The sequence below is a fragment of the Aedes albopictus genome, chromosome 2 (assembly GCF_035046485.1).
Source record: "Aedes albopictus strain Foshan chromosome 2, AalbF5, whole genome shotgun sequence".
NCBI classification, from domain to species: Eukaryota; Metazoa; Arthropoda; class Insecta; order Diptera; family Culicidae; genus Aedes; species Aedes albopictus.
The window spans coordinates 269,677,150-269,694,973 of NC_085137.1; the positions used below are offsets into that span (position 1 = coordinate 269,677,150).

The window sequence follows — 17,824 nt, forward strand, 5'->3', positions numbered from 1 at the left end:
AAGCTAGCTCTCTTGACAAGCTTCGTACTGCCTATTGATTTTTTAAAGATATTCTCCACAAAATGTCGAGCCATATTTTCGCGTTTATCTTACTTTCCTGTTGATATTCTCAATTATTTTTCTACATGAAGACGTGTGAGTCCTGGACCAGTGAACCAGCCCAGGAAACAGTGGCAAAGTGAATAAAGGGAGTACGTTGATCCATGCCAAATTCAAATCGCGATTACGAACATCTTACGTAAGAATACCAATTTTTAGATACTAAGTTCTAATTCAAGACATTCTGAAAAGCAGGGCATGTCTTTTTTAACATCTACTGATTTGAACTATCTTATCAACACCGAAAATAAGATACACCGAGGCAAATTGAAACAAGAGGGATGAGATGAATCGGTGAGATAACGTAATGCTGTTCATGGTTAGAACAATTTGATTACCATAACACAAACACGGCATGCAATAAGACAATGTAGGCTATTATTGGTAAACAACAGTTTTGTACGTAAAAAAGTGACGTAATTTTCATCGTCCTATATGTTGATCAAAATGATAGGGACTACTAGAACGTTTTATTCATGTCTTTGAACGATTTGAACAACATTATTGAAAAACAAAATCGGTATCTTTTGCGGAATGTATCACCTTCTAAGGGCAACTTCACCAGTGATCCAAATCGACTGTTTGATCCAAATTTTGGATCAGCGCAAAAAAATCGGCTCGCTCCAGTGTTCTAAATTCTGTTTTATACCAGATTGTTGATCTATTTTTTTAGAACTCGCCAATTTTTTGTTTCATTTTTGTCTTGATTTGGACCAGGATTTGCGCAGTTCTAAACTTTCTTTCACTGTTGCCGCGCTCATCTGTCAATCACTTTGCGTCATCGGCGTCACGCGATTACGTGAGTTGTTTTTGTTCCGTCCGCGAGTTTAAAAGTAAAATCGAGAGTAAAATGTCGCAAGCCTCATCATCTCAGCCGGAATGTACCAAACGTGGAAAAAATTGGGCAGCCGAGGAGGACGAACAGCTGTGCCGATCGTGGTTACACGTCTCGAAAGATTCGGTAAAAGGGACCGACCAGCAAAAGGGTGATTTTTGGAAGGCCATCAAAGCTCACGCCGAAACATTTCTTCCCTCGTTTGCCAACCGGCCGTGCGATGGACTGCGGCAGCGGTTTGGATCGATCAGCCATCAAGTATCCAAGACACATTCTACCGTGACGTTACAACGTTTTGATGCATTCGTAGTCAGATTTTCCTCTATAACTCATGAAAACGAGCGTAAACCGCAAAATATTTTTTCATATTTGGATTCCTTGTAAAATTTCTGATATATTTGACCTATTGAACATTTAGTTTTCATTAGCAAAACGTGTTCAAAATGCGTATTTGTAGCGTGACGTTACAACGCGCTAGAATCCGACCCTCTCTAACGCTCTACTCTGCTCTGCTCTGCTCTGCTCGGATTTTTATGACATTCTGAATTTTTTTCCCACCATTGAAATTTATTGGTTTGTCCTTCAATTAAATGGAATAAAATATTTAAATTTCGGATTTGTTTTTGAATAATCGACTTTTACATTTCGTGACGTTACAACGCCCGTTCAGTTTCAAACAGGGTTCTGCTCGCGTTGTAACGTCACGAAAATGCACATCATGTTAGAATCAGAATAATCAGCCAAATTTACCCGAATTTGTGAATATATCATTGCATTTTCTTCACTGCTTCAAGGGGAACTTTATTCTATTGAAAATTCATTTTCTGATAAATGGCTCGGAGGGCTAAGTTATTGCTATCAGTAGTATGAATATTCCTTCATGAAGGTTAATGACACCGGCACCCATCTTCGGTTTAGTATCACCCATATTCTTCTTGTTTGGAACAAAGACGAGCGCGCTGAGATCCATTATTTTGCACCGCCAGATATTAAAATTTTTCAGCATATAACTCATCACGCCGTCGAGATAAGGCACATTCTACCGTGACGTTAAAACGTTTCTACGCATTCGTAGTCAGATTTTTCACTATAATTCAAAAAAACGACTGTAAACCTCAAAATATTTTATCATATTCAGATTCCTTGTAAAATTTCAGATATGTTTGACCTATTTAAAATTTAGTTTTCATTAGAAAAACTTGTTTAAAATGCGTATTTGTAGCGTGACGCGCTAGAATTCGACCCCCTCTACCGCGCAACCAACATTTTGAAAAATTTGCTCGGATTTTTATTTCAAACTGAAAATTTCTCCCACCATTGAAATTTATTGGTTTGTTCTTCAATGCAGTGAAATAAAACATATACATTTCGGATTCGTTTTTGAATAATTGACTTTTACATTTCGTGATGTTTCAACGCCCGTTCAGTTTCAAACAGGGTTCTGCTCGCGTTGTAACGTCACGAAAATGCACATCATTTTTGAATCAGAATAATCAGACAAAATTGCCCGAATTTGTGAATATATTATTGCATTATTTTTACTGATCCAAGAGCAACTTTATTTTATTGGAAATACGTTTTGTGATAAATGGCTCGGAGGGCCAAGTTATTGCTATCAGCAGTATGAAAACTCCTTCATGAAGGTTAATGGTACCCAGTCTTGTTAGCGATCACAGTCTTTTACACCTTTTCGTCGATATTCGGCTGCCTTTGTCTCCAACATTCACAACATAAGCGATCAAACTACTGTACAGAACAAAAATGTCGAATGAATGCGCTTGACCACGATTGCGTCTTCGGGAGATGGTTCGGTTTTTGTTATTCCTGTCTTTCCCATAAAGAGAGCTATTTTGGATAAATGTATGTGTCGTAATCGATTTATCACACACGAATAAACTAATATTATACCAATCTTAATCAAAATTGGCTGAAATCTTGCAAAAAGCTGGAATAAGACAAATGTCAACGTGTCAGACGACGATGATTTGATCCACTTTTTCGTTTATTGATCTTCGTTCTGCCGCTCGTGTTGTGTGTAAGAGGTAGCGGTCGCGCTCGAATGAAACAAAGCAAGCTGACACCCGACCGCGGCAACGAATCGAAGGTAGTGAAAAGTGTCGAATGTTTACAAGCCTGATGGTACCCATCTTCGGCCTAGTACCACCCATATTAATCTAATATTGTCCCAAAGACTAAACCGTTGATATTCATTACTTCGCACCGCCAGATATTAAGATTTTGCAGTATAAAGCTTATCACGCCGTCGAATTAAACATTTGTTCAATAATTTATCCCTTTCGGGACGGAGCGCAAAAAAGTGAAATCTCCATACAAATTGCTCAACTTTGGCTCTCCACAACTCACAGTGGCTGATTTCGTCATTTTAGCGCGCTTAATTAATAACTTTTTAACTATGACGTTTAGCGTCATGGTGTCTTCGAGAAAGTTTTTCGCTATAATAAGGAGCTTCTTTTGAACTATAGTAAAATATGATCAATCCCCCTAAAAGTGAGATAGAAAATTTAGTTTTTGCATTTTTTAAGATACAAGGTTGGTGTCTTCACAAAAGTTGTAGATAATGTTATTTGGAGCAACTTTGTCAAAGACGCCAAGTTTGTAACTCCGTTACTTTTTAAGATACGTTACGTTTTTTATCATCAGCCCCTTGAAAAGGGTTTTTGCGCAATAACTTTCGAAGGATTGATTCTACATTTTTCTGATGTTCTACAAAGTTATAGATAAACACATAACTTCGCCGAACACGACATCCTTCTAATTTCAAAAATAAAATAGTTATAACGGTTTTTATAGTTTTTTGGGCCATATTTCAAGCATATATAACCTAGCTATAGGCAATTATATGCAAATTTCCTTTCAAGCATGTGAATTTACAAGTAATTGCCTCTCTAAGAAAGCCAAAAGCATCAAACTGTAAGAAACTGTAAGATGGTTTTTGTACAGAAACTTTCAACCATCTATGTTACTTTTATATGGGATTTATTCATATCTTCAACATATTTATTTGACAGTTCATGGCAGCTTGCATTTTTATTGTTATTGTACGTGTGTGTGAATATATAGAATGGATTGTGATGCATTCTGGAGCATTCATGAAGTACGTTACACGAAAACTTATCATCTATTTATATTTTCTTACTAACTCACAGTGCTGCATGTAGTCCACGAAAAGAGCGAATGAAGTCCCATTTTTTTTCTCAAATTCTAAACTTGCGCGTGACATATTTTGTGAAGGCTCCCTCTAGTACATGTCTACAATAGTTATAGCTAATTATAAATCTTATTGTACTTTACAGTAAGGTGCTGTTTAATCGTGATCTGACAAAAAAAGTAACACTTTATGCGTTCTTTTCGTGGACTACGTGCAGCACTGCCAGTTAGTCAGAAAATAGAAGTAGATAGTAAGTTTTCATGTAACGTACTTCATGAATGTTGCAGAATGCACCACAATCCTTTCTATATATTCACACACTTACAATAACAATACAAATGCAAGCTGGAATGAACTCTCAAAAAAATATGGTGAAGATACGGATAAATCCCATATAAAAGTAGCATAGATGGTTGAAAGTTTCTGTACAAAAACCATCTTACAGTCTCTTACAGTTTGATGGTTTTGGCATTCTAAGAGAGGCAATTACTTGTATATTTACATGCGTAAAAGGAAATTTGCATATAATTGCCTATAGCTAGTTTATATATGCTTGAAATATGCCCCAAAAAACTACAAAAACCGTAATAACTATTTTATTTTTGAAATTAGCAGGATGTCGTGTTCGGCAAAGTTATGTGTTTTACCATTATCTATAACTTTGTAGAACATCAGAAAAATGTAGGATCAATCCTTCGAAAGTTATTGCGCAAAAACCCTTTTCAAGGGGCTGATGATAAAAAACGTAACGTATCTTGAAAAGTAACGGAATTACTTTTCTATCTCACTTTTAGGGGGATTGATCATTTCTTACAATAGTTCAAAAGAAGCTCCTTATTATAGCGAAAAACTTTCTCGAAGACACCATGATGCTAAACGTCATAGTTTAAAAGTTATTAATTAAGCGCGCTAAAATGACGAAATCAGCCACTGTGCAACTTTTAGAATTTCCAAAAAAGCAACAATTATTTCTACTCATTTGAAAGAACTACTCTTTATCTTTCGATTTCTTGCTTTGACTACCTAGGTAAATCGGAAACAGGAATATGCGACAGATAAAACTTTTTCATGTTACACATACACATTTTTAGTTTTACTTATCTCAGGATCGTGATTAATTGGAAAGATGGTTGCTTCATTAAAGTTGTTTGGTAGATCACTAGACTTTCAGTTTAATAGCCGTATGGCATTAATTTCTGCCACACAGTGGTGGTAGTTGCAAATTTTCAAAAGCATGCCAATTTTATTAATTACCCATGTAGTATAGTGAAGTTGGATATATAGGAGTAGGCTGTGAGAAGCGCATGACCGGAGGATGAGAATAATAAATTATTATTGTTTAGTAATCTAAACTGCAAAGTCTACTTAATTGAACTTCTACAACCCAAAACACATTCAACAAGCCGTAACTTTTTATAAAATATATCAAAAATTCTCAAATTTTGACTGATAGTTCCTCATCTTGTTATCTGTAATTTTTACAATTTTGGACTTGATTGGTTGACTCTACACAAAGATGGAGCGCTTTAAGCAGAATCATATTTTTGACTGTGTTCTATTAACTCTTATATCTAAGGAATAAGTGAATCAAATTAAATTAAATTTTGAGAGTTAAGAATTATATATTGATCTTTCATTTCAATTTGATTTGAATACAATATGTCCAAAGTGAAAAAATTTCCAGCTTGTAGAATACTTTTCAAGAAATTCTATTCCCTTGCCTGCTTTTGCAAAATGGAAACTAACGTCTTCTAGTGGCAAAATCTCGCATCTATTGGTAAATCAACTGCAAGTCCTTTACTTACCAAACAACTTTGCCGAAGAAATCGTATTTCTATGTAAAAGGGATCCTGAGATGTATGAAATTTTAAATTTGTAAATTCTCTAGCGCCGCCTGTTGGTGGAACTTTAAATCAAACTATCCATCAACTGTAAGTCTTTGACCAACTTTGTAATTTCGTCAGTGTTTCGTCCGTTGGCCACTCATATCACAGAAATTTTCGGTTTGAGTGGTATTAGATTACGATTAAAAAATTTTACAATATCGCAGTACAATTACATCGTAGATTTTGGCCTAACACCATCTCCCCCGTCCTTCAAAAATCTACGTAGTTTATTGACCGGCAATGGTACGCAATTTATAAACGATATCTCGAAAAAGAGCTCATACACAACAAGAACGAAACTGTTTTGAATATAGAACTACGTTTGTCCAATTCAGAAGTCGTACAATCCAGAAAGATTTGGTCTTTTCCACAGAACTTTTTTTCGTGACGTTACAACGCAAACTTCAACCAGGTGAAACTCAGGCTTCCGTGAACCGATTTTCTTTTTTTTCAGTCTCATTTGAAAGATCTTTTCGAGTACAAAGAGCATACAAAATTTCATATTTGTAACGTTTTCCGTATTTGAATAAAATTTAAAAATGTTGATTTTTCGTGACGTTACAACGCAATAAAAACCCATACTATGATCAGCCATATTTCAGAGTTGTAAAGTCTTCCGATTAAAAATCTTGTTATGCTAAAAAATCTACATACATTTATCTACAAATAATGGAAGACTTTTGAAAAATCAGTGTGTTGGTGTTTAAAATACGATAGTTTGGATGAAAAGTGTGCCTAAAAGACTTAAAATCACGATTCAAATGTTAATCTTAATCGTCGTTCAATTTATATTTATTGTCACACTAATATCAAGTCGAATAGATTTTTGGATGACAGAAGTAATGTAGAATGTGATAAAATTGTCAAACACTCCATAACTCAACTTTGAAAAATTGGTATTGATGATACGGGGCCCGTAGAATGTGTCCCAAATATGTCAGCTGTTTGCCTTTTGTTGGACGGCTCAACGCAAGCGGAACATCTTCAGATGACCGGTCCCAAAAGGCCCGGGAAATGTTTCTTAAAGAAACAAATCAAAAATCATTCAAAATCTTATCACAGACAAACAGACGTAACACCTTGAACGATTTTCATGGAAATCCATCGCCCAGATCACACTACCATCACCTGGTGGAAAAGTTGCACGAATCACTGTGTTGTGCAATATCGTCAACAGAAGGCGCTAGTGTGAAACGTCAAATGCATAGAAAAACGATGCGCGCGCCTCTGGATGTGAAAGTCACAACTGTGAAAATTCAAAATGATCGTTAAAAGCGTGGTCGATGGAAATTTCGCAAGTGTTACGTCTGTTTGTCTGTGATCTTATCGTGCTACGACATCCTCAAAGACGAGCCCAAATTTAGGGATCTGGAGGAAGTGAGAAAAGTAATGAAACGAAAACACCCTACAAATGCAGGTTAGTATATTTAATTTAGGCCAGTAGACCTTATCTCATTTTAAAATATATACACGTTAATAAAAATTTTACAAAGCATTCACAGTTCGCCTCTTGCTTCTGACGTTATATAATCTTTTATGTTTTGTAGGAGAATCTGACGGGAAGTGGTAACCGGCGACACAGATGCACCACCTCCACAGCACCAAGGGATTACAAGTACTCCGTCATCACGGCCGATAGGGCAAAAGCGTGCAAAAGCCATGCAGGTGCAAGCGGCAGACCCATGGATTGTCATTCAGAACGAAATGAAGAGGAAAAATGATCTGCTTGAGAAATATACGAATGCAGTGCAGAGATCGATCGATCTTAAAATCATTCTAGCATCCTCAGAAGGCCTCGACTCCATCTCGAAACAATTGCTTCTAAATGAGAAGCAAAAATTACTTGTATCACATCATGCTGACATGACAGAGGAGATAATTGAGGAAATCATAGAGGAGGAAACTATTCCGTCTTCTCCGAATCAGCTGGAAGCTCGAAGTTTCGAATATTTGAATATTGAATAAGACTGCTTTGACCATGTATACCTACTGATTTTAATTTGTTGTTCGATTGTTTACTGCTGCTCTTTCGAGTCTTGTTAGTTTGTAATAAAACGGTTGTTTTTAATTTTGTTTTTATTATTTTATTCCGAGTTTTATTCATTAGACTTGCAATCGTATCCCACTCTCGGTGAACCCACCAATTTCGGAAGGGAAGTAAATAGATGAACAAACTAGCCCACGCAAAATGATGGTATTCGTACCATGGTACAATTGAAATGAGTACCATACTTATAATTTTCTTCATTCAAGAAAGCCATCCAATAATTTTCTTGACAACTTGAACCATGGTACGAATACCACCAGTGTGTCTAAAGTGTAATTACTTAAGTGGTGAGGAGTGGTACTAGTACTACTAGTACTAGCTTCTACTCTGGCGCCACGTGCCACATGTCGCGAAGTAGCAACGGCTTTGTGATGCCACAGCGGCACGGCGAACAACGGCAGCATGATGTCTGTCGCGAAGGCTCTGGTCAAGCTCCAAATTCTGGAACTGACCACAAACCTTTTTTCCATTAGCGTAATCGGTCAGAAGAGTTGATGGTGGTTTTCAACACGAAGAGATGCGAAGTCCGCGAGAATGATGGGAACGTGATCGCATCTGGCACACAGGTGGGTCTGTACAAGTTGAACCGGAACTACCAGCATTACTGGCCCAAGCGCATCCATCTGGCAAAGGAGGCTAGGTTATCTCAATCGCCAGAACTTGTGGAAGTTGGTGGCGATGGCGGACGGATTCGAATTGTGAGATGACGCATGACATCATCCTTTTCCTTCCAGTGTTTCGCGAGCCGAAGGGCTACTGGACTCGGTTCTTTCGGATCTGGTAGGACCCATCGAAGTTCCGTCTTTCGGTTGCAGCCGTTTCGTGATGAGCCAGAAAGAGTTCCTCTATTTCCTCGAACGAGAGAGCGAAGCGTTTGGGGCGCATGAAACGTTGGCCGAACGTCAGACAGGCAGGCAGCACAAGATTTTGAGGACGAACAACGGGACTTCAATTTTTCGAAGAAAAAATACATTGTGTCTAGGGGCTCAAGACAAGATCCGGCGCGCCCTCACCCCGAGTTTGGATCGACGGCGATGAAGTTGAGGTGGTCGATGATTTCGTGTATTAGGGCACACTTGTGCCTACTTTGGATTATGCAGGACTCATCGATCGATTAAAGTTCGCCACCGCACGAAGTTGGCTATTTACAAGACGCTTAGACGGGCATTTATCTACGGACATGAAAGGTGGACTATGTGTGAAGAGGACCAACGCGCCCTTGGTATCTTCGAACGGAAAGTACTTCCTGTCATCTACGGCGGAGTGCGAATGGAAGACGGAATCAATCACGAGTTGCATCACCTATTAACCGCTCAGGACGCGCTACTTTGTAAAAAGTACAACACCGTCAGAAAACCTAATGTTTAACGAAACCGACCATCGTGCATACCGCGAAAATCGGGCGGTTATCGTGGGCCGGGCATGTCACCAGAATATCAGGTTGATGAAAATGGTAATTTCTGTTAATCAAAAATGCAACCTTTATTATCCTAAAAATACAATACCACTCCTTACAACGCTGGTGTTTTCATTCTTTGCTGTTACCCTTCGTTGCCCATAGGTGTTGAACAAGATCATTCCGCATGGCAAAATATAGCCTACTGTCCTTTATGCTGGTGCGATCTTCGCATAGTTCTTCAATCGTACGGCATGTGGCTCTGCTGAAACCTGCCGTAGCTCGTGTTGAATATTGTCAATTTGATCCTGCATTGCAGGGTCGCAGTGTCGATAGTGAATCCGCATGTTGTGCAAAATAATGCAAGTTGTTATCACATCCTTCAAGCTGGCTTCATCGTAAAGCCGACAGGGATTAACCAAAATCTGCCAGCATGCTTGGAGGATTCCGAAGCATCTTTCTACGTCCTTTCGCAAGGATTCTCGGGATTTGGCGTACAGTTTATCCTTCGCTGTCTGAGGATGGGTAATAGTTTTCATGAAGATGGACCAGTCGGGATAAATGCCATCGGCCAAGAGATACCCCCGTTCGTACACATTTCCGTTCATTTCATACTGCCCGTCTAGCATGTTGCCCTGAAACAAAATAAATAATAATAATAATAATAATAATAATAATATTAACAGGACAGCAAATGTTTTTGGAGAAGTCTGTGATAATAGTTAGAGTATGTTAACCAACAGTGATTTTTTTTGTTCTTTTTGTTGCGCTACCTATATTACTAAGTACTGTATTCAAGGGCGTAGCCAGAGGGGGGCAGAGAGGGCGTGGCCCCCTCCTGACCCAGCAACTATATTTTTTAACTTAACCGAAAAACTTTGATGATCAGAGCTGTTTTTGACTAGTAAAAATAAAATTCTCCTGCATCCTCGTATTTTTTTAATGTATGCAGGAATTCCTTCGGAAATTCTTGGAGGAATATCTTCGAAAATTCTTGAGGGTATTCCTTCGGAAATACCTGGAGGAATTCCTTTGGAAATTCCTGAAGGAATTCCATCCAAAATTCCTGGAGGAATCCCTTCGCAAATTTCTGGAAGAATTCCATCGGAAATTCCTGAAGGAATTCCTTTAGAAATTCCTGAAGAAATTCCTTCGGAAATTCCTGCAATTCCTTCGGAAATTCCTTGGGCAGTTCCTTGGAAAAAATTTGGATGAATACCTTCGGAGATTCCCGGAGGAATTCTTTCAGAAATCCATAGAGAAATTCGTGAGGAAATCCTTAGGTGAATTCCTTACGAAATTCCTGGACAAAATAATTCCAAACTTCCTGGAGGAATGCTTTTGGAAATTCCTGGAGAAATTCCTTCGGAAATTGCTGGACGAATGTCATTGAAAATTCCTGGAGAATTCCTTCGGAATGTCCTGAAGGATTCCTTCGGAAATTCCAGGAGGAATTCCTTCGGAAATTCCAGCAGGAATTCCTTCGCAAATTCCTGGAGGAATTCTTTCAGAAATTTCGGAAGGAATTCATCCGGAATTTCCAAAGAAACTCCTCGAGAAATTTCCGGAGGAATTCCTCCAAGAATTTCCGAAGAAATTCTTCTAGGAATTTTCAAAGGAATTCCTCCTGTAATTTCTTAAGGATGTCCTCCTGGAATTTCCGAAGGAATTCCTCCATGAATGTCCGAAGGAATTCCTCCATGAATTTCCGAATGAATTCCTCCAGGAATTTCGCGAAGGAATTTCTTAAGAATTTTCCGAAGGAACTCCTACATGAATTTCCAAAGGAATTCCTCCAGAAATTTTCCGACGGAATCCCTCCACGAATTTCCGAAGAAATTCCTCGAGGAATTCCTCCAGGAAATACCGAAGGAATTTCTCCTTGAATTTCGGAAGGAATTCCTCCAGGAATTTTGCGAAGGAAATCCTAAAGCATTTTCCGAAGAAGTTCCTCCATGAATTTCCGAAGGAATTGGAAAATTCCAGAAATTTTCCGAAAGAATTCATTCACGAATTTCTGAAGAAATTTCTCCACGAATTTTCAAAGGAATCCTGAGAAATTCCTCCATGAATTTCCGGATGAATTTCTGCAGAAATTTCTGGAGGAAATCCTCCCGGAATTTCCGAAAGAATTCCTTCATAAATTTCCGAAGGAATTCCTTCAGGAATTTCCGAAGGAAATCATCCTGCAGTTTCAGAAGGAATTCCTCCTGGAATTTCCTAGGGAATTCCTGCAGTTAGTTCCGGCGGAATTTCTCCAGGGATTTCAGAAAGGAATTTCTCCAGGTATTTCCGAAGGAATTACTCCAGGAATTTCCGAAGAAATTCCTCCAGGAATTCCCGAAGGAAATCCCCCACGAATTCTCGAACGAATTCCTCCAAGAATTTCCGAGGGAATTCCTCCATGAGTTTCCGGAGTAGACGTGTGCGCCGCCGTCGCCGACGATTTTTCCACGTCGCCGCCGCCAGTTAAATTGACCCGGTGCGCTGCTGTTCATATTTTTCCACGCCGCCGAACAAAATTTCCCACGCCGATTAGAAAACGACAAAGCATTTTTTCTCGCCAACACTTTGCGAACCACCTATTTAAACCTCATAGTAATTTTTAAACAGTTTCTATTGTTTTTTCTTCTGCATATTAGGCGTATTTTTCTGAAGTTCCTCTTGTATATCTTTTGTAATATTTTATGTGATTTACTTTAGTGATTTTTTAGAGCAATACTTTGAAGATTCTCACTTATTCTATTTTAAGTACTAAGCGAGTCCCTTTTGTAAACCATAACGAATTATCAACAAAATTCTTGGCGGTGATTTAATTAGGTTCACAAACATATTCTCTCAAATATTCTTTGAGATCCAAGAGATTATTTTCATGGCAATTCACGAATGACATTCTTGAAGGCATATATGCCATGCAATGTTCAGAAATTCCTATAGAGGACCCTCCAGAAATTTCACCATGAATTCATTTAAAAAAATCCATGCTTAAAAAACTCCCCCATGCATTATTTCAGAAATTTCTCAGGGGATTCTGAAAACCATCCATGGATTCCTGACATTATAACAGCGTTTTATTTTTAGAAAATAAAAAGTCCAGACTTCTTTCAGAAATTTCTCTAGGAATTCATTAAAAAAAATAATTGAATGTTCATTCAGAAATATTTTTTAAATATGTTTTAAGTTCCTCCATAATTTTTTCAAAGAATTTTATTAATAACCTCCTGAAATGGCTTCATTAATTTATTAGAAATTCCATAAATAAGGTCACGAAAAAAGGGCCATTTCAAACCCCCCCCCCCCCTCCTATTTTTGTTCTATGGCACATTTTTTGTTCTTCTGAAATTATCATTCTCTGGAACCCCTCGCTCCTCAAAGCGTGGCGTAACTTATGGACGTTCGTTCTTCAGTAATAACTCCAGGAATTATATTTACACAGCTATCCCAGCTATCAGGAATTCCTCTATCGGATACTCCGAAAATTCTTTTAGGGCTTATTCTGTAAATTTCATCATGGAGTGTCCCCAGGACATTCTTCTAGTAGATATTCTTTCCGTTGTTTTCTGAAAAAATATCATATAGTTCATAAGTTTCTCTGAGTATTCCTTCACGTGTTTCACCAGTAATTCCTCCTTTAATTCTTTCATTAAGAATTTTTCTTCGGATTCTTTAAGAAATATGGAAATATATTCAGCAACAATTCCTAGAAAATTTTACAAATATTCCTTTGGAGATGTCTAGGAACCTTTACAGAAGTTGTGGTATTTCTCCAGAAATTCTTTCAGGGATTCTTTTAAAACTATTGTAGCCTTTGCTCCATCTCCTTTAATATGCCAGATATAATTCCATTAACAGATTCAATATCCATATAAAAATGACCTTTAATCACTGCATCAATGCCCACTATAGATCAATTACGTTGCGCCGAACGGTTAGGCAACATGCTCACTATAAAAAGCTTTTCCAAGAACTTTAATCGGCCTTCAATCGGCCGCGATTGAAATATCCGAAGGTCAAGTACGTTTGGAATTTCCGGAGAAAGTCTGGAAAGAAAAGGCGCGACCGAACCCAAAACTGAGCGAGCCTTCAACATAGGCCGTTACACTACCGAACTATTTCGAAGAAGTTCGTGGGAAATGTCGAACTTCTGTTGAGTTCGATCGATGGAACCTTCCCTAATCTGAGGATCACGGTTTCATGTTACTTTCGCTCGATCCGCAGATTAGTGTAGAAGTGTCGTGGTTCGTTCGTTGAAGAAATCGTAAATTGTAAGTTACCGTAACGGAGTGATATTTCTGTAGTTTAATTTGTTCTTTGTTCCTTTTGTTAGTCTATTGTTCAAGCTAGGAAAGTAGTGCGTTAAGGGTTTGTGCCTTTTCCTACAATAGGACTTACAGGTAATGTGCTCTTTGTCATTGTGCTCGTTTCAAGAAAACCCGTGCCTGTGCTAACTGTACGTGAATAGCCCGCCGGCTACATTCTTCCACAGCGACGCTTCTCTGCCGATCGACTCGGAACTTCCGGCGAACGAATACCGCCGAAGAAGCGGCACGTCTACACGCCGCTTAGCGAGCATCTGTGGTCGTCAATTGCCACTTGCCAGGCCCGTCTTGAAGGTCGTTCAAGGTTGCGCAACAAAAACCCCCACGTGACCACCACCCCCCCCCCCCCTACACGTAGTCCAGGGGTCGCTTGACCGTCCCCATCGACGCGACACACCAGGAGCGCAGAATCAGCAACAGATAAACGACAACTCCGTAGCTGCTCGATGAGTCTGTTCTTTTTTGCACCGTATTTTTTGTGGAGTGGGGCGTCCGGTGAGGACGCCTCGGAGAAGTTTTTTGCCGACCATAAGGTCGAGAATAATTTGGACGTCTAGTCTGACACAGCGTCCGCAAATGGAAGGTTGGGTGATTGCTTGAAGCCGGAAAGCACGCGCACGTATTTTATGACCGGCCCCCCCAACCTATTGTTTGAGTCACCCGGCTTGATGCAGCCGTGGCTAGCTTGTCGTACCGCATCGATGGAACGCGTACACGAATAGAGCACATGCATGCATAACACGATATCGATAGACAGCTAGGAAAAATAGAAAACGCACTAGTAGAGTAGGACTGAACAGGAACACATGTATATACAACAATAATACACCTAGGTTAGCTAATCATGATGTTAGAATAAATAATGTTGATTATGTTCTGAATAAATGGGTTTTGTTGATTGTTAGTCAAATTGTATGTAATTAATGCTTCAGTTCTACGAAAGTCAATTTAAGTTATGGTGATATTGTTCCGTTGCTCCGCGCTTTAGTGTAATGTTGTTTGCGTGGCGCAATTTGACTGTAGTCTTGCGTATACTCTTCTACGCTGGTAGCGCCTCTAGCGGGAAGTAGAGAAACTGCCAGTGATGAGAAATAGCATGCGATACTAATGTCGCACTGTTTTTTAGGTATGGGTGACATCTTACCGCGTTCTTTGGAGGAATGGTTTTGTAGTGTATCGGACTATGTTGTTGCGTAGGGTAATCACCCCAGTTCAGGTGTAGGAAGTAGATGCGCTGGCTCGATCCTACTTTCTTCGGGAATTTCAAATGGACTCGCCCTGAAGAGTCTCAACCGGGCAAATTTAGAACTTGTCGTGTGGTCTCCTTACGGAGTGGCGCTTAAGCCGCATGATTTATTCCCGGATCGGCCAGTGCCGGCTACAAATTGCGAAATAGTTCGGTAATCTGAAAGAATATGCTGGCCGAGCGCCCAGGTTTCGCGTTCGGCCGCGACCTTTTCTCTCTCGACTTTCTCTGAAGATTCCGAATGGACATCTATCGTAATCCGTAATTTCTTCACACATCCATAATCTCTATAAATTTCCTCATAAGTGTCTCCAAAAATTCCTAAATCATCCTCAAAATTACTCTAAACCATCCATATTACGAATTACCTTCATTCCACATAATTTCCTCCCACAAATAGTTCTTTTTCCACTTTCTCAGTCGTCAAACCAGTAACTCGTAGAATTTTGAGCCACTTTAATGATATTTAGCCATACAATTTAAGAAAATTCTAGATCTTCCTAAATAAACAATACATCACCAGCATTGCTTGATAACTCTAAGCCAATACCACCAAAACTGCACGCAAATCCACATATAAGCATCAATTTTCTCCACAATACACTTAAATTCTTGAAAACTATAACTAAAACATGACATTCTACATAAATTCTGAAAATACACGTAAATTAACTGTACAAACTTTTGAACTCTATGAACTTCTTCTCAATTTTGCTCCAAACATTGCCAAAACTCCATAAACCACATAAGACCTTTCAGTTGGGCGCCAATTTGTAGCCGGCACTGGCCGATCCGGGAATAAATCATGCGGCTTAAGCGCCACTCCGTAAGGAGACCACACGACAAGTTCTAAATTTGCCCGGTTGAGACTCTTCAGGGCGAGTCCATTTGAAATTCCCGAAGAAAGTAGGATCGAGCCAGCGTATCTACTTCCTACACCTGAACTGGGGTGATTACCCTACGCAACAACATAGTCCGATACACTACAAAACCATTCCTCCAAAGAACGCGGTAAGATGTCACCCATACCTAAAAAACAGTGCGACATTAGTATCGCATGCTATTTCTCATCACTGGCAGTTTCTCTACTTCCCGCTAGAGGCGCTACCAGCGTAGAAGAGTATACGCAAGACTACAGTCAAATTGCGCCACGCAAACAACATTACACTAAAGCGCGGAGCAACGGAACAATATCACCATAACTTAAATTGACTTTCGTAGAACTGAAGCATTAATTACATACAATTTGACTAACAATCAACAAAACCCATTTATTCAGAACATAATCAACATTATTTATTCTAACATCATGATTAGCTAACCTAGGTGTATTATTGTTGTATATACATGTGTTCCTGTTCAGTCCTACTCTACTAGTGCGTTTTCTATTTTTCTTAGCTGTCTATCGATATCGTGTTATGCATGCATGTGCTCTATTCGTGTACGCGTTCCATCGATGCGGTACGACAAGCTAGCCACGGCTGCATCAAGCCGGGTGACTCAAACAATAGGTTGGGGGGGCCGGTCATAAAATACGTGCGCGTGCTTTCCGGCTTCAAGCAATCACCCAACCTTCCATTTGCGGACGCTGTGTCAGACTAGACGTCCAAATTATTCTCGACCTTATGGTCGGCAAAAAACTTCTCCGAGGCGTCCTCACCGGACGCCCCACTCCACAAAAAATACGGTGCAAAAAAGAACAGACTCACCGAGCAGCTACGGAGTTGTCGTTTATCTGTTGCTGATTCTGCGCTCCTGGTGTGTCGCGTCGATGGGGACGGTCAAGCGACCCCTGGACCACGTGTAGGGGGGGGGGGGGGTGGTCACGTGGGGGTTTTTGTTGCGCAACCTTGAACGACCTTCAAGACGGGCCTGGCAAGTGGCAATTGTCGACCACAGATGCTCGCTAAGCGGCGTGTAGACGTGCCGCTTCTTCGGCGGTATTCGTTCGCCGGAAGTTCCGAGTCGATCGGCAGAGAAGCGTCGCTGTGGAAGAATGTAGCCGGCGGGCTATTCACGTACAGTTAGCACAGGCACGGGTTTTCTTGAAACGAGCACAATGACAAAGAGCACATTACCTGTAAGTCCTATTGTAGGAAAACGCACAAACCCTTAACGCACTACTTTCCTAGCTTGAACAATAGACTAACAAAAGGAACAAAGAACAAATTAAACTATAGAAATATCACTCCGTTACGGTAACTTACAATTCACGATTTCTTCAACGAACGAACCACGACACTTCTACACTAATCTGCGGATCGAGCGAAAGTAACATGAAACCGTGATCCTCAGATTAGGGAAGGTTCCATCGATCGAACTCAACAGAAGTTCGACATTTCCCACGAACTTCTTCGAAATAGTTCGGTAGTGTAACGGCCTATGTTGAAGGCTCGCTCAGTTTTGGGTTCGGTCGCGCCTTTTCTTTCCAGACTTTCTCCGGAAATTCCAAACGTACTTGACCTTCGGATATTTCAATCGCGGCCGATTGAAGGCCGATTAAAGTTCTTGGAAAAGCTTTTCATAGTGAGCATGTTGCCTAACCGTTCGGCGCAACGTAATTGATCTATAGTGGGCATTGATGCAGTGATTAAAGGTCATTTTTATATGGATATTGAATCTGTTAATGGAATTATATCTGGCATATTTATGGAGATGGAGCAAAGGCTACACTATATTCATGAATTCTTTCGGGAATTCTTTCAGAGCGTCCTCCATGAATTTTGTCAAAAGATTTGTCTTGGAATTTTTCAAAATATTGATTAATAAAATCTTGTAGGAATTCCACCAAGGGTTTGTGAGGGAGAGCTTCCAGAAATTTATTTGG

The 17,824-nt window shown here is 39.7% G+C and overlaps 1 pseudogene; it reads right to left on the reverse strand.

Moving 5' to 3' along the window:
• Positions 1-5,185: 5,185 nt before the first annotated feature.
• Positions 5,186-11,244, reverse strand: LOC134288077 (uncharacterized; annotated as a pseudogene).
• Positions 11,245-17,824: the final 6,580 nt, after the last annotated feature.